At 37.7% G+C, this 20,724-nt stretch overlaps 1 protein-coding gene across 15 annotated transcripts in view; it reads right to left on the reverse strand.

Annotated features, from left to right (window-relative positions):
• The window catches only part of onecut (homeobox protein onecut), an 80,960-nt gene that overhangs the window by 11,611 nt on the left and 48,625 nt on the right, over positions 1-20,724 (reverse strand). The window lies entirely within an intron of this gene.

Below are 20,724 nucleotides of genomic sequence, written 5' to 3' on the forward strand. Positions count from 1 at the left end.
AAAATATAAAAAATCCCCAAAACGAAAAATATACTGCAACGTATAATTTTCGTTGACCGTCCATACCCATTCCTCCTGACCCTCTCTCTACGCATCAAGTGCGAACGTCAAACTTTTCAAGTAAGGAAAAAAAAACCAATTTTATTCTTGTTTCAAACAACCAAAAAGTAAGTAGCCACCATCTACCTTTCTCCATATATATATAAAAAGTTAAAATCAAAAAAACTCCTGACCCCAAGCGCACAGTATGTCCAAAGGGGATAAGCACCACCATCCCGATTTAAAGTGCTTTTCGATTCTCCCAAGGGGTCGTACGTACGTACGTAGTCTTACTACTTGGGGTAGAAACGTCCCCTCTATAACGTTGGTGTTAAAATTTGGGCGATCAAGCGTGCAGCCTCTCTCTTCGGTCCGCGGGGTTAAAATCTTGACCACCGATCGCCAATGTGACCCCCCCTTCCCCCAAGCTATCACTCCCCTTCGGAGGGTTCCTCCCGTTTAAAACGTTCCCTCAATGACCAGTCCGTAAAATGGCGGAGGGTTTTCGATCAGAGATTCAGTGTGTCCGATAAAAAAATAATGCAAGCACTTTCGGTAAAGGCGAAAGGAGGCGTGTTGAGTGAATTTTGTTAGTTTTCCATGAATATTAATTCGGATTATTTTATAAAGAAATTACAGAATGTGAGACCCTGGGGTTGTTTACGATTAAGTCTTGATCTCTTATCCTCTAGTAAAATAGGTAAGGCTTAGAAGCAACCAGAATCAAGCGCTGTCCTTTTCTGCCTCACCTTCTGTCATTTCAATTTATCTTCCGCTATTAAAATAATCACATTGTTTCGTTTCTTTATAAATTTAAATGATTTAACAATTGCATGGTTCATTCTTGATATAATTTAATAAATTCTTTCCAGGAGTATTTGGTGCGAGATACAGAGGAGGGTTTACTCCTCGAGACAAGCACCCTGGTGTCAATACGCACCACTCAGAACTTGCAGGGTGAGTCGCCGGGATCTTTTAACTGAAAAGGGCTCACCAACGCTGCACCATCTCCATTTTTGGCGCTAGAAGTTTAGAAGCGATAACAAAGGGCCTTTTGGTTTTTCGTTCGGGGGTTAGAGGTTCGGAGGAAAGGCTACTTTCGGACGTTAAAAGGGAAAACGGACGTCAAGCGACCTGTCAACGGACGCGCGTCAATATCGGTTTCGTGTCAAACGTTTGGGTCGGGGAAAGAATCACTCCCTCTCTCTTTGGCCATCACTGCACTGGGGGTCTCTTATAGAATGCCCATTTTTGGAGGGACCCCAATTTCCACCCCTCACTCCTGACCATATCATTTCTGAACTAGTGAATGGGACACGATGCCAAAGTATACTGAACTAGCTACGGAATGCAATTTCAAGACACGTTGGCACTTGGTGCGAGGTTTGCCAGAAATATTTTTATACATTTAGAATCATATCGAGTACCAGAGAAGAATATTGAATTTAACAATTGTCATTTTTGTCAAGTTTTAACTGTGGATTTTAATTAAAGTTTGAGTTTGTACGACTTAAACTCGCGCGTAACGATTATTTTCATTTCGTTAAATTTAAATTTCACAAAAACGTTTACGAGCTAAGCCTATTTTGAAATTTAAATATTTAAAATTAAATTTTTTAAAATAATACAGGGTGTTTGTGAAAAGTCCATCAATAATGAAAGGGCGTATTTATTGGGCCATTTTGAGTCGAAAATGTTCTATGACATTTAGCCGTCCGAGCCACGGTTTTCGAGTTATGATTTGAATATTTTAGGGATGACCCCTTCATTAAATTAGCGCTGTCTTTCAATTTCTAAATTAAATTTAAGGGGTCATCCGTAAATTACTCCAATCATAACTTGAAAACAGTGGCCCGGACGGAAAAATGTCATAGAACATTTTCGACTCAAAATGGCCCAATAAATACGCCCTTTCATTATTGATGGACCTTTCACAAACACCCTGTATACATTTTAAATTATTTATTTTCCCTGTAAGCGAGCTTCACACTAGCCTCCGATGTGTAGCGTGATAAACACTTCTACAGGGGTTGTATTGAAAATACACGTGGAGCTTTGCCCCTTAATGTTGGCTATACCCTAAAACTTAAGCAGGAAATTAAGAGTAAATATAAAGCAGACGATTCAAAGTCCTTATATCTAAAGAAACCTTCCTAAATGTGTTTTGAGGTTGGCATATCCACACAAAACATTTGCAAATACCAAAACGAATGGAAAATATTATCTTACTCAGAAAACATGGGAGAGAATTCCCCAGTCTCTTTCTGTACAATGCAACCTTAGACAGTGGGGCGAAAGAAAAAAGGGACCCTTGATAGAACCCCAACGCTATATGGAATACGCGGGCTCATAGCTACTGGGAGGCAAGGAGGGGTGGTATAGAGATGTTATGTCGAGATTCCACGCGCCTTGAGGAGCTAGAATGCGCGGGAAAACTTGAAGAGGGTGATACCACGGAAAGAGAGAGGGGATTAGGTATTGAAGTAGCTGTCGCTGCCCATCCATCACTCTCGGCTTCCGAAACGACCAAAATACTTTGTCTAAAACAAACTAGCTAGGCAAGTGGGGAACCTTTCGCGAGGCGGACACCCGGTCATTCCAACGGACTCGAGCCGAGAACGCAAGCCGTCACAGCAGCGGCCAGGACTGGCTGGGTAGGGCAAAAACAGAGTAGCCCCCCCCCCGTTAACGGACTGCACAGAGAAACTATTACGACGCCAAATCAGAAGTTAATAAAGTTGATAAATCAAAAGTTATAAGTTAAGAGTCTTTGAATTCTATTAAGGTTAAGGTTTAATTAGATGGGGATGAAGATGTGACGTGTGTTGTACGTCATAGTAAGATCTAAAGATTGTTAGTGGGCGAGGTATCATGGGTTTGTTAATAAATCCGCTACTTATAAGTAACTTTTAGGGACACTTCTATTTTAACCAATTTCGAAATAGATAAGTTGGAATTAGTACCCACTTTCAAATGACGAATGTAACGAAACTAAGAACCTAGGCTAATATATATGAACTTTAACAAAGAGCTCCTCACCCTTTACTGAATTAACATTAAGCTGACTTAACCTAGAAGAATATAACCCACAATTCCTGCTGCACCAACGCTACTGAGGGTATCAAGAAATCGAAACATATATCTTTGGGGGTATATATAGCCCAAATTTCGTCTACACCAAATATTCCATAGCATAGAAACTTAAGGGGGAAGGGACCGAGGGGGTAGAGAGGAACGTTCGTGGCACGGTATATACGCTGATGGCTGTTTAATTGGCTAGCTTGGGCCGAGCGCCTATAGGGAGAGAGGGCAAAACGATATAAGTTGCCCCTTACTTCTATATACGACAGCTGGATGGGATACAAGTGTAAAACTATACTCCCTATAAGCTTAGCTTCGACGCTTGCTAAGCTATACGCGGAGAATGCCAACTGGCGCGTGCAGGACGCGAGCAAAAAAAAAGAGAGAGTTTAAGAAGAGGAAATCGTTTAACTATAAGCTGGCTGGTTGCATCGTTGGACTCCGAAAGTCACGTCATACTTGTCTTGACTATTAGAACTTTAGAACTAAGCTCAGACGCTTTAGATTTTCTCATATATAGATTTAAAGTCTGGTTAACAACAAATACATAACTATGATTAAACTTAAATTGATTTTAAAATTAAATATAAGTAGATTCTCAACTTGGTATGTACTACTTAAATCCCTAAATTTTAGAGTTTCTCTTCAAAAATTAGCAAATAAAAAGTTGGAAGCTCATCACACTCGAGTTGTCCGTCTGTTATTGCGGAGAAATAAGATAGACCAGAACAATATACCATACTTTTAAATTGAAAGATTCCGGAAAAAGGGGCGCAACTTTACCATACAAATTAGGTATTTCCTAACTTTAAAATTCCAATACGTACTTCAGTACGCCATTAAGAGATAGCTAAATCCGAATTCAAATTAGTTAATTAACTTAACTTACTTTCTTCAAAGAAACTGACCAACCGAATTTCCCTTGTCTCATTTGAAAACCACTCGATATTCTGATACACTGAAAAACCGGTTGGCGAAGTACCCGTATAACAATTAAAGCAAATTAACGGAATGGTTCTACGGGAAATTAAAACTAGAAGATAATCGTGTCTCGTGAACTAAATGGCCCGAGACTTGGACCTTTTCGCGAAGACAGCTTCTTGGTAAAAGAGCGGGGATAATATTGGACAGCGGGCTTTTGAACCAACCGAATCCGCGAGCTAACCGATATCGGCGCGGTAAAAAAAGGGGTCCGGAAGAATCCATAGAATTGATTCGAGTCGCCCGCGGGGGTCCGCCCGTCCGTGTACGATGACGAAGACCGGGTACTTTGGCAAATAACGGCCGTGGTTCGGTTTGGTTCGATTCACGGACGGGAATATCTCCCAGTACTTATGCCGGGCCCCGTCCCGAGTGCGGGCCGCGGGTATGAAAAGGTACCACCAAAGTCGGCGGCACGGGGGTTAGGGTTAGAGTAATCTATATTTATCGAGCATATCGCTAAATGCCTGGTAGGCTTAAGGCTTAGAAAAGGGAATCGAAAATCTTTATTCACTGTTTTCCTATAATTCATTAGGAGAGCTAGGGCTAGCTAGGCCGCCAACCAAGGAACTCTTCTATAATATTGAACGCGAATCCAACGCCTTGTCCGTTATCGTTGAAATATCTTTATAGCTCCGTACCCCCTATCCTCACCGCCACCACCTTCCCCATCTCTGAGACCGCTTTTATCGAGTGATAATAAACACTAGTTATCATCGGTTTAGCGATATTCGATATCCGGGGATTTCACACACGCCTAACCAGGATGGATACTTAAAGAATACGCTATCACTACCACCGAGTCTAACCCGAGAACGCACCAAAAACCCCACAGCACGTGCTAGAAACGAACCACAAAAGTAAAGATCTGACGCATAATTTCTTGTATTGACATTGGCCATACCTTATTTTTCCACCCCGATGAGGATACAGTAATTTTCCTGATAGGCTAGTAGTTTTCGAACTGTCTGCAGTGTCTGGGTAAGTGACACTTCATTTGGCTTTGCAAATATTCAATGTTCTGGGTTTATATCAACAGGTTATACAAAGTGTTACGTTCTACCAAAGCTATTGCTTTCTAGGTGCACGGTTAATCCGCAAGATGCGTTAGGCCTAACTTTCCAGCAAAACAAAATATAGAAACTATATAGCCCAGTTATTTTACAAATGTAGCCCAAGGGATCCAGCCCAAGTTGGGTATTTTTTCATTACCGAACTTTCAAAGTAGCCAAAAAACTGCCTATAGCGTGCACTAATTTTTCAAGCCAATTACTCTTTAAAATAAGCCAAATTGGGGGTTTTCCAGCCCAATCTGGCATCAACGATAAATTAAGACTAACTATAAGTTATATAAAGATGTCATTGGAATCGGTACAACTATTAAAAATTACGTTTATAATTCATATCTTGCAGAAATAATTAAACTAGACTTATTAATAATAAAATTTAATGAAATATTAAAACCCTCAATCTTATTACTAATTCAATAAATTTCTTTAAAACAAAAACAAAGTTGAAAATCAAATTAATAAAACGTATAAAAAAATGTACGCTTCACAAACACCTACGTATAAACGGATCCAATATCGACATAACCACGTAAAAAATGTCTAAAAAAACTGTCAGGAAATTAAATAAAATTTGCATTTAAAGCTAACTGTGTGCTACCCCTAAATGGCGCTCGGAGGAATCCAATTTTGATACCCCCTCTTAAAAATAAAAAAGAGATTGTAAAAAAATAGAAACCAACGTAGAAATATACTAGATACCCCTTCCTTACCACGTCTGCCCCAAAAAACAACCCCCTGAAAAAACCTGAAAAACCTTACCCCTGACAAAATCTCACCCCGTAAAAACTTATACATATTTTTTCCCGGCCTATATCACCCTTTTTTTCTGTGTAGCTCCTGTGAGCTGTTGCAATAATTGAATGACTAATTAAGCCCTAGCTAAACCTCTTTTTTACCTCTCCTTTACGTCAAGTGTTCGTTTTAAGTTTGGTAATAAGCAGAAAGGCTAAATTAGGTTTTATCCTAAGTTATCAATGCTTTATCTTTCATTAATGGGGTCTGAAGGAACGAAATCGGGCGAAATCGGTTCAGGAGAACGAGCGCGCGCGACAACTTTCCCGCGTTTTCCCTCGAGGGGCTTGCCGGGTTTGGGGGTCCCACGTGCGATGCGGCTAGCTCTGATAGATGTAAATTTAATTCGACTAGATTTAGCGCGCTATGCTACGCTATGACACCCCTTTCCATCCCTTTTAGATATAGGGTTATGTATTAAAATATAAAGGGAATTTAAATACATCAGAGGGGTTGGATATTAGTCAACATTCCTCACGATTTAATCATACGAAATTCTGACTCTTAAGTGAATGATTATCAGCAGGGTCTAAGTTCTAAACGGGAAAATACACGCTTACCGATGTATTTAATGAGGGTTAATTAATTAGTATTTGTTTTTAATCGTAAGCTAATTACTAGACTTACTCGAATAGTTTTCATTTAAAAATATGATTTCGATAAGGATTTTCTACCATGATAATTGATTATGAATTATGAGAAAATAATGTACATAAGCAACCTAATTGAAATAATAATGACATATTACTTAAGTTAAACTTCTTAATCTAATTATGATATTGTCAGCAACTTCAGCAAGAAAACCCGAATTTTAAAATATGTATATACGAAATGCAAATATGAAAAGTAACTTATAATATACCTGGTTTATATTTTTGATAAATTTGAATATATTTCACTGACGTATAGGCATACATATATAAACGACAAAACAATTTTCCAGAGTGTGGACAAAATATTGTCAACTTAAGTTTATACCTAAGAAGTTACTTTTTCAACGCCATATAAGAAAAACTGCGGAGTAAGTGTCTCTGCATCCCCTTCCCTGTATGCAAGGTATTCTTTTCAACATTTTTCAACATTGTAAAGCCATATCATATCATATTTCCATATCGTTGATGACTAAACAATAGAAGGGCTTTTTTTCCCGCCTTTCCCATGCATGCACCCGTAGGTATAACTCCCGCCAATTTTTTTTTCTTTCCCGCGCTTTTATCAGAAAAACGCGCGAGCTTGGTTCTCCACGCGCAAGCCATCATTGAAGGTGGCTTCCCAAGAAGTTGAAGAGAATAAGGTGTTATACAGGTTGAAGGAGACGATTCTAGAGTTTGTGAAGGAACCTTTGGACGAACGGAGCATTGGAAGAACATTCATTGGAAATCGTTGCTTCTTTCCTATTCCACGCTGATTGAATGCAGATTTTTCGAGGAAAACCAGGGGAAATTCGCGGTAAAACTAAACTACGTTTATAAAAAAAATCGGTACAGTAACAGCTGAAGGGATGAGATTTTGTCCCCTTCTTGCTCATGGTGGAAGGAAATAAAGGTATAGGTATTTTACCGAAATTAAAACAACCAAAAACGTATTGGTAAAAGGGGGAGTAAGAGAGAGAGAGAGAGAGAGAGAGAGAGAAACGGTGGCGAGGGAATTGGTTCTCACGGACCACACGAAGATTTATGTAAATTAAGGAACACCTGCGTAAAAATTACAAGATTTTGGCTGAATCCTTTATTTTTTCTTTCTCTCTTTTGTTTTCATCTCTCTGTTTTTTTTTTCATCCTAGAATTATTAGAATATTTGTTCATTGGAACTAATGATATGAATCGAAACTTTCCACGAGTTTTGAGCGGGATCTTTCAAATTTGGCGCGAGGATAATGATATCACGCGCGCTTTTCAAACTTTTTGATTTTCAAACTAGGCTTAGCTCAGCTCAAATAAGTTCACGTGAAATTTAAACTTATAGAAATTAAACCATGAAATGTCTATTAAATTCTCTATCATCTATATTTAATTTTATTTAAAACTGTTTAATACGTGTAGAGATAAGACTATAGACAATATTTAAAATTGGCGCGCGAGCTGCACTGAGAACTTAGCGTACTCTGTCGGGGAGGGGTGCAGTCAAAAAAATGGAGCTAATGTAAAGTCTATGGCAGTATATTAAACTTTGAGATTAATTATAAATTATACAAATTAGTTTAGGGGTTCGATTTCTTTTTTTGCGGTATTATTGCATATTAAATCATGGGTTTTCGCTACAGGTATTCAATTTTTAACATAATGATTTCAAATTTTATCAGTTTAACGTGCCCGTGTTGTGTTATCGCGATCTTGACGGTCTAAGCCTCGGTTGGGTTTATTTATTTACTTTTTTTGCTGATCCATCTGCCAAAACCTTTTTATACCCTCGCTGGGTACACAAGGGAACGCAACAAACAGTAGGCATTTACAATTTATTTCTTAAACCCTATCATAAGTTTAGATTTAATTTTTAAATTTAACACTCTTCTCGTACGTTTTGCTGGGGACCGACAATACCTTGACTGCACCCTAGCGGCGGCTCTGCACTGTGTCTGCACTGGAGCTGCTCTGAGCGCGCGCGATTCAATTTTAAATATCGTCTATAACATGATAGGATAGTTTTGGTTAGGTTAGGGTTATCATTGATTAGGCTAGAAGTCAATCAGCCCGAAAGACAGCTACAGTTTCTTTGAAACCCAGCATTATCTCTACCTCTAGAGATGTAAAAGTTTATACTAAAAAAACTCTATTTAAATATAGTTTTATAAATACGATAAATCTATATATTGGATGGAATAATGACGTAACAGTGCTAGAGATATATCCCTAACAGTTATCCATTGGGAGAATCTTTTTCTTCTTCCTCCAAAGATGCTTCTTCATCCGAAAATGGGATAGAAAAATATACAGTCCCTCTCTCTGTTTCTCTACGGGGATGGTCCCATCTTCATCCCGGGCGTCTCCGTAACTCCTCTCCGCGATCCGTTTTCCCCCTTTCCTGCCTCTTAGAATCCGGCGACTGGTGATCGGCGACCGAGCGTGACTATGAGAGGATGGGGACTTTAGGAAGAGAAATGCCGATCTCTCTCTCTCGCTCTCGCTCTCTTCAGGTTCACTCGGGGATTACCGGACTCTTCTACAGCGCGCGGGTCAAGACGTTTATTCTACCGGGAAAACTAGGGGCCCTTTCGAATCTCGGCCGTCGTTTTAAGCCTCAAGGGAACCCCGTGTACGAATACGACAAAACCACCGAACTATTATATAGAAATTCTAACAAGTTTACAGACTTGGAATGGGTCAAATTTATACATAGTTTTGGTTTTTTCTGCTGCGTTTTAAGGGTCAAGCGAGACTCCATCCTACATTGAATTTATCATTCTATAATGTGCATGTATTTATAGGCTAACTCTATTCCTTGGCTCAAAGTTGAAACCAAACTTTGAAAGAGATTTCAAAAGTCGAATTCTAATATAGTTTTCAAAATTGTATTAAGAGATTGATGGGTCAGATCCAAATTTCAAAGGGCCGTCGAGAGTTTGTGGGCCCCGGGAAATTTGACAAAATCTCGGGGCCTTTCAAGGCAGCCCTACACTTGGCCCAGGCCCCTAGAAGGTACGGGCCCCGGTGAAGCTGACCGATTGTCCCCCTTCTAGACGGTCGTGCTTTTATTAAAATATAAATAGTTTTAAAAATACTTGAAAAACAAACTTTCTACTGGAGATACAATTACTCGCAAGTTTGAAATTAAGAATTTCACTTTCATATAACTTGATAATATTGATTTGTATCACCCTGTACTATAAAAGAGGTTGCACAGATTCAGTGCAAGTTTAACTCTCCAGGGACAGACTAAAGGCAAACAAAGTAAGTCACCCCTATTATAGATTTATTTACATACAGTATTTATTTTAAGGGTTTAAGAAAATATATATTTTGTTTAAAAGATATTTAGATTTAATGTAATGGGAGGAGTTGGATTTATCCGTTTAATTCATCTTTCCTTCAAAGGGATAGTATCGCAATAGCGTGCAAACCCTTCTGATCTAAAACGTCATAACAGTGTCGTTTTCCCCTTCAAAATGTCGTAAAACAAAAGAGTTTTATATCAAAATAGACATAGCTCATAATTTATTTCATTTTGTTATTTCCATCCACAATAATGCTTTTACACTTTACTATCCCTTTAAATGAATGAATGAATGTTATTATAAATAAATATTTAGGGGAGTATTCGTATCCAAAGTTTAATAACTGTTTAAGAAGTTAAGCTTTTGTTTTAATCGATTAGACAAATAAATAGAAAAATATTTTAAACAAATATCGAGCAAAAATTCGAACGCAATCGCACGAAAGACTTAAGATACAAGTAAAATAAATAAACCTAGATAATATTAAACATTTAAAAGAAGATTACTATCAAAATGAGAACCCAGTGAATCTGTAGCAGTCTTGGTTAACCCTTATAAACTAGTACATTATTATTGAAAAATGCGTCAAACCAAGGATAGGTACTCGTAACCTCATTCAAAATAAATATAACCAAGTTTTAGAAGAAACAATGTCGGCCTTAAAATATTCAGTATGCCACGAGATGAAAGAAATCTTATCAGATTTAACAGAAAGTTAATCTAGTATTCTGCGAAATCGGTTAGTAACGTTACGAAATGGACTATTTACTTATTTACAAGAACGGTGAATTTGGCTTGGACAAAGCCGTGTTCAATCATTTTTTTCCTGCTACACTCTAAATAGGTTGCGTTCAAAAGCGAATTATTCTTTCGGTTTTTATTTTTGCTTATTGGGAATAAATTAGGCTTAACGATTCAAGTCGAATTAGGCCTTGTACTCTTATTAAACTTACTGGGGGAAACTTTAGGCTTAACGGTGTCTAAATGTGCGTGTAATATATAGTTGGGCGGAAGGTTTGAAGAGATATCTTTATGGGAGGGGCATCATTGGACGGACAAGGAAATTCTGTACCTATTTTTCTGGTTGTCTAAAAGCTCATTGAAAATTCATAGACTTAAAACATGGTAACTAATAACTATAAGCAAAAATATTTGTTAAGCCTTGGTTTCTTTTTTAATTTTCAAATTTGGCGCGTGCTCGTTGTCACGTGATTTGTGAATAAGTTAATTTTCGTTAAGCCTTGGTTAAATTTTTAAAACAATCACGTTTAGAGAGAGGACATATAGACGAAATATCACGTGATAAGGACAGATGATTACAATAGAAAAACAGCCACCGGTTTTTCCTGGTAAAACCAAGGTACTCAACATCTAAATATAACACATTTGAACGTAGCTATAAATTCGCAATATTTTTTGACGCTTTAACTAGTCATTAATCATAACAAACTAAACAAAAAAAGGTCCCTCCCACAAAAGCAAAGGTGAAGGTGAATAAAATACTTGTTAAGTCACTAAGAGAAGGAAAGATTGTATGACAATTACGTGAAAAATATCAGCTTAACGACCTTAAGAAAAAGGTGGTGCGGCTGCTACAGGGGCTTTGAAACCCAGAAAAAAAGCTGAAAGGGGAATTAACACCATAGCTAGAAGTTATCATCACTTTAATCAGATGTTATAAAAGAGAGAGAGCAAGCACCGCACCAAGTTTTTTCTCTTCTTTTATTTTTAAATCAAGGGTTTTTAAAATTCATTTCCCATTCAAGCTATAGCCCAAGTTCCGGGACGGTGTTTAAATATCAGGTCCTACCCCACTCCCTGAAATTTTTAGGGTACCGAAAAAAAGACTTGCCCTGAATAAGGGAAAGGGGTGAGAGAAGTGAGAGTATAAGCTAGACCAAGGGGGTTCAATGGGGGGGGGGGTGGGACAAAAGGTAATTAAAGGCTGTATATCCAACACCCCCCCTCCACTACTCCTCTCCCAACGAAACCCCTTTTAGAGGAGTTAAACCAAGGAAAATTGATTCGGTAATGAGTGGTTTGAATGCCTGCATTCTCCTATATAAACCCGTGGTTCAAAAAAGAGACTTGCTCTCTCTGCTCTCTATATATAAGTCGAGAAGGTCTTGAAAAGAAGAAGTAGAAGAAGGGGGGTATTAGATGGTGCAGTGCTTAATTCACTGGATGCGCGCTAGGGTAATAGATCTCTCTCTCTCTCTCTAGCTCTTATACTCTTGCCATGAACTATCAACAAAATCTTAACGATCTTCTTACACGTATACCCTCCTTGCCTTGCATACCAGCCATGAATTTATTAAATTCTATTTGGAATTTTGAATTAATTTCTATTCAATTTTGGATAAGGATCTATTTGCGTACGTTGTATGGTTAAAATTAAGTATCTATTAAGTTTCTTCCGTAAGTAAAATTAAACTTACTTGGTTCCCTAACTTATGAACCATGGGTTATTAACTTATGTCACAACAATTTTAAGGACTGACTTTGGTAAAAGGGTTTTGTCTTAAAGTTGCACTCTCGTTCATGACGTTTTTATGACGTTCAACCTAAATTTCTGTGAGATGACGAAACTCTCAATAACTAGCACCAGACTCATGTTTCAAAATACTAAGGTCGATTTTCATGTGATAAATCAATCAATCAATTACCCTAAATTCCTAGCTACTGTTTTAAAGATGCTCGGTAAGAGCTGGTAGAAATAGTTCCACTAGATCATTGGATAAAACAGGTCTTCCTCATTCTCAAATGGTAAAGATCATGCACGAGCCCGGAATAACATTTCAATATAAAAACTCAATGATATTAAGCAAAATTTCGTAGCTTATTTAGCCTCGTGCATTTGGAATTTTCAACTTGGGACTCGGATAAAAAAAAATTCCAAATTCAGGAGTAATCTGTAGTATCTCTCTCTTCAGTCTCGAGTCTCGCGCTTCTGTTGAAATCAAAAGGATTTTTTTTTTTTAAATGCCGAAGCTTAGGAATATTGGGGTTTTATTAAGTATCGTTTAAACTAAAGAAAAAAGGTGTAAGTAAGAGGGGGACTGCATTGTGGGAGGGGGGAGTTGTAACAATGATGGCAATGTAATGAATGAAATAAAAAAGAAGCTTGGGACGAAGATTGAAAGTTAATTAATCTGCATTTTACAACTATGGCTAGCTAGGAATAAAATCTGGCTTTGTTTTAAATGGAAGCTTTCACCATTGGTTTATTGTATAGATGGTGTACAGACTGACAAGTGTTCCTAGACAACAGACTGTACGATTGCAATGATCATTCAGTGTCCAAACCCAAAGGAGATGCTCTAATACCAAATTTTTGGCTACCCTGAAGTGCAATTAAAGGTAAGAAACGTGCCCCTTGGTGTAATATGTTTGGGTATTTATGGACAAACACAACTAAATTGCATACTTAATAACTAAGCTCAAATTAAATAAAAATCGTTTTAATTTGTTTATATAATTGAAGAAATGCCTATCTAAAAACACTGAGTTTCAAGGTACAGTGATTGAATGTACCAGACTGGCCTCTTTCGATGCTGCAGTCTCGGCTCAAATCTTCCACCACTTTCCAAGAAAGGAACCATAACGGGGGGGGGAAGGGGGAAAGCCCCAAAAATCGAATGAATCGCCCTATATAGTTTTTAATGACAACCTTTGCACTCTTACGAAGCGGAAAGAAAAAGCGGGAAGATGGGAGGAAAAAACCCCCATCCGCAAGTTTTCTTCCCAAGGATAAAAAGTGGGTGTTAACTTTTTCCAGCTCCCTGAGTTTCTCCGAGCGAGGTTTTTGGCCAATTTGCATGCGAGGTTGGCCAAGGCTTCGTGAGATCTTGGTGCTCCTATCGGATATATAGCGGAGATAAGTACCGGGTTAGGGTTAGGGTTTTTTCTTCCTTCCCTCGGTTATTCTAGAAGAAGTAGCTAGAATCGAAGAGTTCCAAGAGCACACACAAACTACCGAATTTTACTTTTTCCCCACATCCAAGAGCTGTCAGTTGAGTTACCCAAATTATAACCTCCGCACGTCTCTCAGACGACACCACGATGGTGTCCTATTTTTAAATAAAATCATGCCGCCTGAAGTTTAGTTTCTTTCTAAACTCTTCTCTTTTAGACTCAAAAGTTTAGATGGAAATCAGCTCAGTCATTTAAATATATCTAAGCCTTGGTTAAAATTTTGAGTTAAGTTTGAAAATGATGCGTCATGCACGCGCCTTAGAAGAAATGTCACGCGAGAAACATTTAATATTCAAAATATTCTTCAAATTGAGTTTTTCTTCAAGATGTTTCAACCGCAAGGCTTAAGGTTAGGGTTAGAATCTTTCCTCACTATAGGCCTAAATGTCATAGTTTTATTTGTTAAAAAATCGATGATTCAGTAACATCGAACTTTTAAACGAAAAACCATGAATTTTCTAAAGTGCCCAGCGGCTAGTGGGGGTCAAGAAATAATTGGCCTGTCCACTCTAAAGTTACCCCCGTTTTGCCAACCCAAGAGATACCAACGCACTACCCATGAAAGGTTCCACCCCAAGAAATGAAACCCCACCACCACATCGAATATTGACAGAATAAAAGCAATTTTTAACGCAAAAGAAAAAAAAGGAAAATGTGTACGGTTAGCTTCGATCATGCAAGTTCGATAACTTAAAGAAAATATTGGTCCGGGAGATGTATGTTACGTTAGAAAAATACATAGGGGTACTCGCCTACTCGGGGACAACGTTTCGAACAATACCTAAAAAGTCTAGGCCTAAAAAAAAAAGAAAACTGAATCCCTCTCAATAGTTATCTTTTTTTTTCTATTTTGCTATCTTGTCTTGTCCATTCACAAAAGTCTATCTAATACTATAATTCTTCACTGTGTTGACCCTTAACCTTTACGCAATCTTCCAATGAAACATACGTATTGGTTTTATAGAACTCTAACTCCCAAAAATTATATTAGTTTAGGAGGGTCAAACATTTTGAGAAAAAGTATATGTGTATGTTATATTATTTTTTCGTATGAATTCTTGGACAAATATTAAAAACCCAAAAGGCTAAAGAGTGACTGGTGCTACAGTTGCCCGGAGGGTTAAAGTTGAAAGTACGTATTTTTTACAGTGTATTTTACAGTAATCGACTAGCCAATAGGGGTTGGGTTGGGTTGGGTTGGGTATATGGCTCTTTTAATCAAAAGTTTTTGTAGAACGGGCGCCTTTGAACTTTTTTATTTTGGCAAGGGGTCGGAGTTTTCGGACCTCTAGGACCTGAGACGTTCGTGAGTGTTACGGTGTTGACCATTGTCTTAATATTAAGCCATTAGAGAAGCGCTCAAATATACACCACAGGGGCGAGGAGATCACCTTCTTGGGTTACTTCCCTGGCGCCTAGAAGCACCACTAGAGGCAGTGCGAGTTGTAATGGAATAGTCTACGTGTTATCGCAACGGGCATCGCCTCACGATTTTCTCAAGGTTCATATACACAAGAAACTAGTTCTTACAATAAAAGGTTCCTTGTGTGTTTTTGGAGCCTAGGTCCAGGCTGGTCCAAGATCGGTATTGTATTTTACTAAGGCGACTTAGAGTAATACTAAGGCTACATACAACGAGGTAGGACCATAGGAGGGCTAACTCCATCAATATCACATCAATCATGAGAAGGATTCTTATTAATCCTCTGACCGCTATACTGACCCCTCCGCTCCCTCGTTGCCCCCTTTTTCCCTCCCCAAACATCTTTATGTTAGCAAACTATGAAACCCCGAGGAACCTCGGACCATATGAAAAGATTTCTATATATATATATGCCTATATACTGACCAGGAGTGGACAATATTTAAGACGGACGTCGTATTTCATAAAAGAGAGGGGAGGGGTCATTTTTTCAATTCAATATGAAATTTATCCCACTTGAGTTTCATATGAAATGTCGGATGAAAAATGGAGTTTACTCTTTATGTAACAGTGCGTATGTGTGGTTTGACTGTGATTTACGATATAATATTGCTTCATAGTTTTAATAAATTGCCACTAAAAACTTTAGGGTTTCTAACGCAAGCTCGCAGCAATCGCTCTCAAGAAAATAAACCGAAAATTAATTTAGGCATATATTTACATTCACTCCTCTTAATATCTACAAAATTATTCTCTATGATATACAAATACAACCGTATTCTGAGGCATGTCCAGAAACTAATTAACAGTTTTTAAGTCAAGACAAATACCATGGAATTTGTCTAATTCTTCACAAAACTCTAAAAGAACCCCTTATTAAAAAGAGCATGGATTTATATAAATTTAAAAAAAACGTTGAATATAATTCATCATTTTCGTACAGCACACACTCACGAATTATAACAATAACAACACCTATATAAAGGATGCTATCGGTAACAAGATGATAGAACTCTCTCTTGTATAGAAGAAGCTCAAGAGCAGCGGAGAAAAATCCCGGCCCTCTCCCTCCATCTTTCTCCTGTTTCTTGTATATCAGTAATATTCAAAAAAGATCGACTCTGTATCGAACCCGAACAAGAGAGAGTGGGGAGACCGGGGGGTATTACCCCATTTGATCTATGGGACCTCTTTTATCCTGACGTGAAAAGCGCGTCAGGCAAAAAGAAGTATGGAATGCAGCAGGGCTAGCTAGCAAGCGTACACCCTAAAAGTCGGAAACACAATAGAAATTCTTCACCCATCCCTGAGCAAAACGTAATTTTTGTACAAGTTACGTGGTAAGCTGCATGAGGTGAAGGGGGGAGGATGAGGGAGAAAGATCGAGGGGACAGACACTTCGTGGATTCATTCATAGACAAAGACAAATACAAATTAACAGAGATTGTGGAAGGAATGAATGAATGAATGAATGAATGAATAAGAGTGCTAGACGATTCAAGTTGCCTTTTGGGCAATAAATAAATATGTTTACAGGTCCTCGTAGGAGGTGGGACTCGCGTATGAATACGACGGCAAACCGAATTACATTTGCTAGTCACAGGTTGTTAGTCCAAAACGAAATCTATGATAACCCAAATAACAGAGAACCAAAAGTACTCAAGCTCATTCCCCTCGAATGCCTCAAAATTCAGATTGGTCTCCAGCCAAAGAAACGAACGAGAAAGAAATCGGGGCTTGGGTTTCATTTTAACTTCCTCAATTCGTGTACATTATTTCTATTTGAAGTGACGATCCCCTCGTAAAACAGAATACCCCCAGTGTTCCGTGGGGCATAGCTGAATCTTGCCATGATTAAGAAGCTACGATGGCGATTCTAACACTACCAGTCATTTATTAGCTAAAAATCGAATCATCACACCTCAAACCCCCATCCCCCCACAACGTCCCGATTTGGTCCCCCTAGTTTCTTTCAAACCTCCCTTTCCAGAGGAGGAGGAGGAGGAGGAGGGGAGTTTATTCTTATCTTAACCCAACCACGCATTTATGGGGTTGGGATGTGGCCCCCTAACCATCTCACTACTCACCCCCAGACCAATATTTCGCCAACTACCGCACACCACCACCACGATGCATGGGGTAAAAATTTCCAGGCCTTGGCTTTGGGTTTTTGATCCCGAACTGATAGATTCTTTCACGCTTGTTCGATCCGCAATGAACATTGTTTTTAAACCCGGGGGGGGGAAGCTGGGGGGTACTTAGACCCCCCCTGCTTCTAAACCTAAAGAACCCCCTGACCTGGGTGGCCCCATTCTCCGAGCTCCCGAATGCAGATTGTTATACTGGGTTCCACAATTTTCATAGGGGACCATGGAAGAGAAAGGGGATGGATGTCGGATAAAAGCTAAAAATGAGAGAAGAGTTTAAGGTGAAAGGTCAAAAACATTAATCGTAGGTCTATTTTCATCGGTTCATAGAAGAATAAAAAAAATGGTGGGGTTGATCTTAAAATTGAGCTATATATATATATGACTTGAAAGCTATTAGAAAGTTTTAAAGCGTTAATTTATAAGATATATTTTTCCAAAGCTTGCATGCTTAATTTGTGGTTTGGTTTGACCACAATGTTATCTTTACTAGGGAATGGTTAATTAGCGTTCTCTAATTTATTTGTTTTAGGTAATTAACCGGCGTGTTTAATAATGTATATTGGTAATTTATTGTTAGGCTTAGCGGTTTTATTTATCATAATTGAGATATTATGCATGTTAAGAAAAAGCGGTCTTTCTTTTTCTTTTGGGTTCAGCTCCTGGTGGATAGCTTTTCCCTGAACACGAGTGTGCAGTGGCTGGAACACTTGTACAGGCGTTCATAGAAATACATGGATCATGGAGGGCGCTTAATTTATATTTGCGAGCAAGGATATTTATTTAAGATTAGGGTTATTTATAGTAAATCAAGATCATTCTAAATTTTCTGTTTTTCTCACAAATCGCTTAAAGGTTGGCTGGCGTGCAAGGAGGGAAGTTACACTTCATTTACTAAAATAAATGTTTTCCACTATAAGTTCATTGTGCTCAAGCGCATGCAACAAATAGTAGGCCTACGTCACTTTAATATTAGATTTAATCTAGAAATTTATCTCTAGAGGGAGCTGCATCCGCGCTCTTAGAAACACCCTGTATTCATATATATATAAATATACTTAATTCGTTTTATGTCAAGGCAAATTTCATTTCATTTCCCAAGAATATATATATGGGTATAGTATATAGAAAGGAAGGGGACAACACACACATACTGTACAATGGGGAAACTCTCAATAAGTATTGTAAAAGCCAAGTAAAGGTAAACGTTACTAGACGAAGGAGGAGTTTATTACAAACACAAAATTTCAGCGCGGGGAGTCTGGATAGAAAAAAAAAATAACACAACAAATTTCGTCATTCAAAACCGAAACAACATAACCAAGGCTTAAGCCATACTTTTCAAAAACCCTATAGTAGAGCCTTTGTTCCAGCCTTTTTTGTACGTTACATCTATTTAGATGGATAAATTCTATATGTAATGTTTCTTCATGCAGACTTTTGATATACAGTAGAGGTAGAAAAAGATATAAAAGAGGGACACACACACACACACACACATTCAATGTTTTGCTGACGAACGTGGTTTCCATAACAACGCTAAGCCTATATTCTCCTCCACGTGGACTTTTAGGTTTCTAAAAGCTATAGCCGTCGCGCGCTCCATGGACAAAAGAAGGCGTGAGAACCGGAGCGGCCCGCTGCTACGGTTTTTTATACTTTTACTTTTTCACGAGTTACTTTTCCAACGTCGACAAACCTCGAATGCCCCCCCCCCCCTACTCCTACGTACCCTATCATCGAAAGTTTTATAATAAGAATTATATTGTTTGGAAGTGAATGTCTACGAAGTTATCAAACCTTTTTCAGTCTTTTTTTTTCTTTTTTCAATTCGTATTTGAATCTAAAATGACTATCTTGTTACGTAGTATTAATTCTGTATTATATAACTTCGGGTTTAATTGACTGCCGAAATATATAGCGTTAACTAATAAATTGTATAGAGACGTATACTCCTCCACACCACTTCCCCCCCCCCCATCGCTACGTTTCTTGAGAACCTTAAGAGTTGACGTTTAAGAACAACAAGAAAATAATGTTTCAAAATTGAATAAGAAGTTTCTAAGAAAATGAAACTTTTTCTTTTTTTATGCAAATGTAATTGTTGATAGTCTGCACTAAAATGGGCTAGAGAATATTAATTTCTTTACTAAAACTATACTTTAGGGCTACCAGTAACTTGCGAGAGCATCTACTGTTACTGTAGGTTTGAAACTGAATTGAACCAATTAATAACTTACACTAAACTCTCAGCCCGTGGATTAAATATACCTTATATGTATCAACATAAATACTGAAAAATAATTTTTCGTGCAAGAAAATATTGAAACACAATGTTATTCTTACTAAAGGACTAATACCAAAATAGTTTAAACTATATTCTGAACATTTCTTAATAACAATTTCTATTCCATAAAAAACCTTTTCTCCTAGCTCAAAACATCTTTACTATAAGAAATATTCAATTTCTTACAGAATAAAGTGAAAAACACCAAATTCTTAACTGCTATCTAACATGAAAACTATAACCCAAAATATAATATTCTATATCGGTATATCGTTATTTTAATTTACTGTACATTTTTTCGATTTCGAAATTGAATTGGAAAAAATAGAAAGCTATCCTATCTGTCACTATTTCTGGACATATATTTTCAACTTTTCTTAATGTTGCTATGCATACTAACTGAAAGCTAGGGTATAGGGAAATATATATATATATATACACATATATATATATATATATATACACATTTGTCGTGATTGGCAATCGTTTTAGACAAAGAGGGAACTCGCTGAGACTAAATTAGGGTTGGGAATATGGAAGGTTAAAGCCAGTCAATATCAAATCTCTTTCATAAAACAAAGCAAAAAAATCTATATGTATTCTTCTGTATAATATGTAGGAACTGGGAAGTATATAAAATGGATTGCATTTAGGGGTTTGCAACTTTTAAATATTAATAAGTATGGTTTCTAAAGTATCATTATATAGAGACAGACATCTGTACATAAATACATACAGGGTGTTTCTGAATGGATTTCTAGGAAAATGTAGGGCGATTTCGAGTTGAAAGGACATGTTGCCGTCCTGATGACGCCTTAATAACTAAGTACTTCAATTATTTTCCTTCTGGCTTTAAAATTCAGGACACAAACTTCAACCTCCGCTCTTCAATTAACAATCTATCTAATTAAGTAATTAAGCAGCTAGCCAAGCACCCACTTATACCAAATAATCACATGACACACAAATACTTTCTGCTTAATTTAACTTCCAAGTAA

This window comes from Phalangium opilio, unplaced genomic scaffold, assembly GCF_054372755.1.
Source record: "Phalangium opilio isolate 3A_F unplaced genomic scaffold, DU_Popi_V2 ptg000011l_1, whole genome shotgun sequence".
NCBI classification, from domain to species: Eukaryota; Metazoa; Arthropoda; class Arachnida; order Opiliones; family Phalangiidae; genus Phalangium; species Phalangium opilio.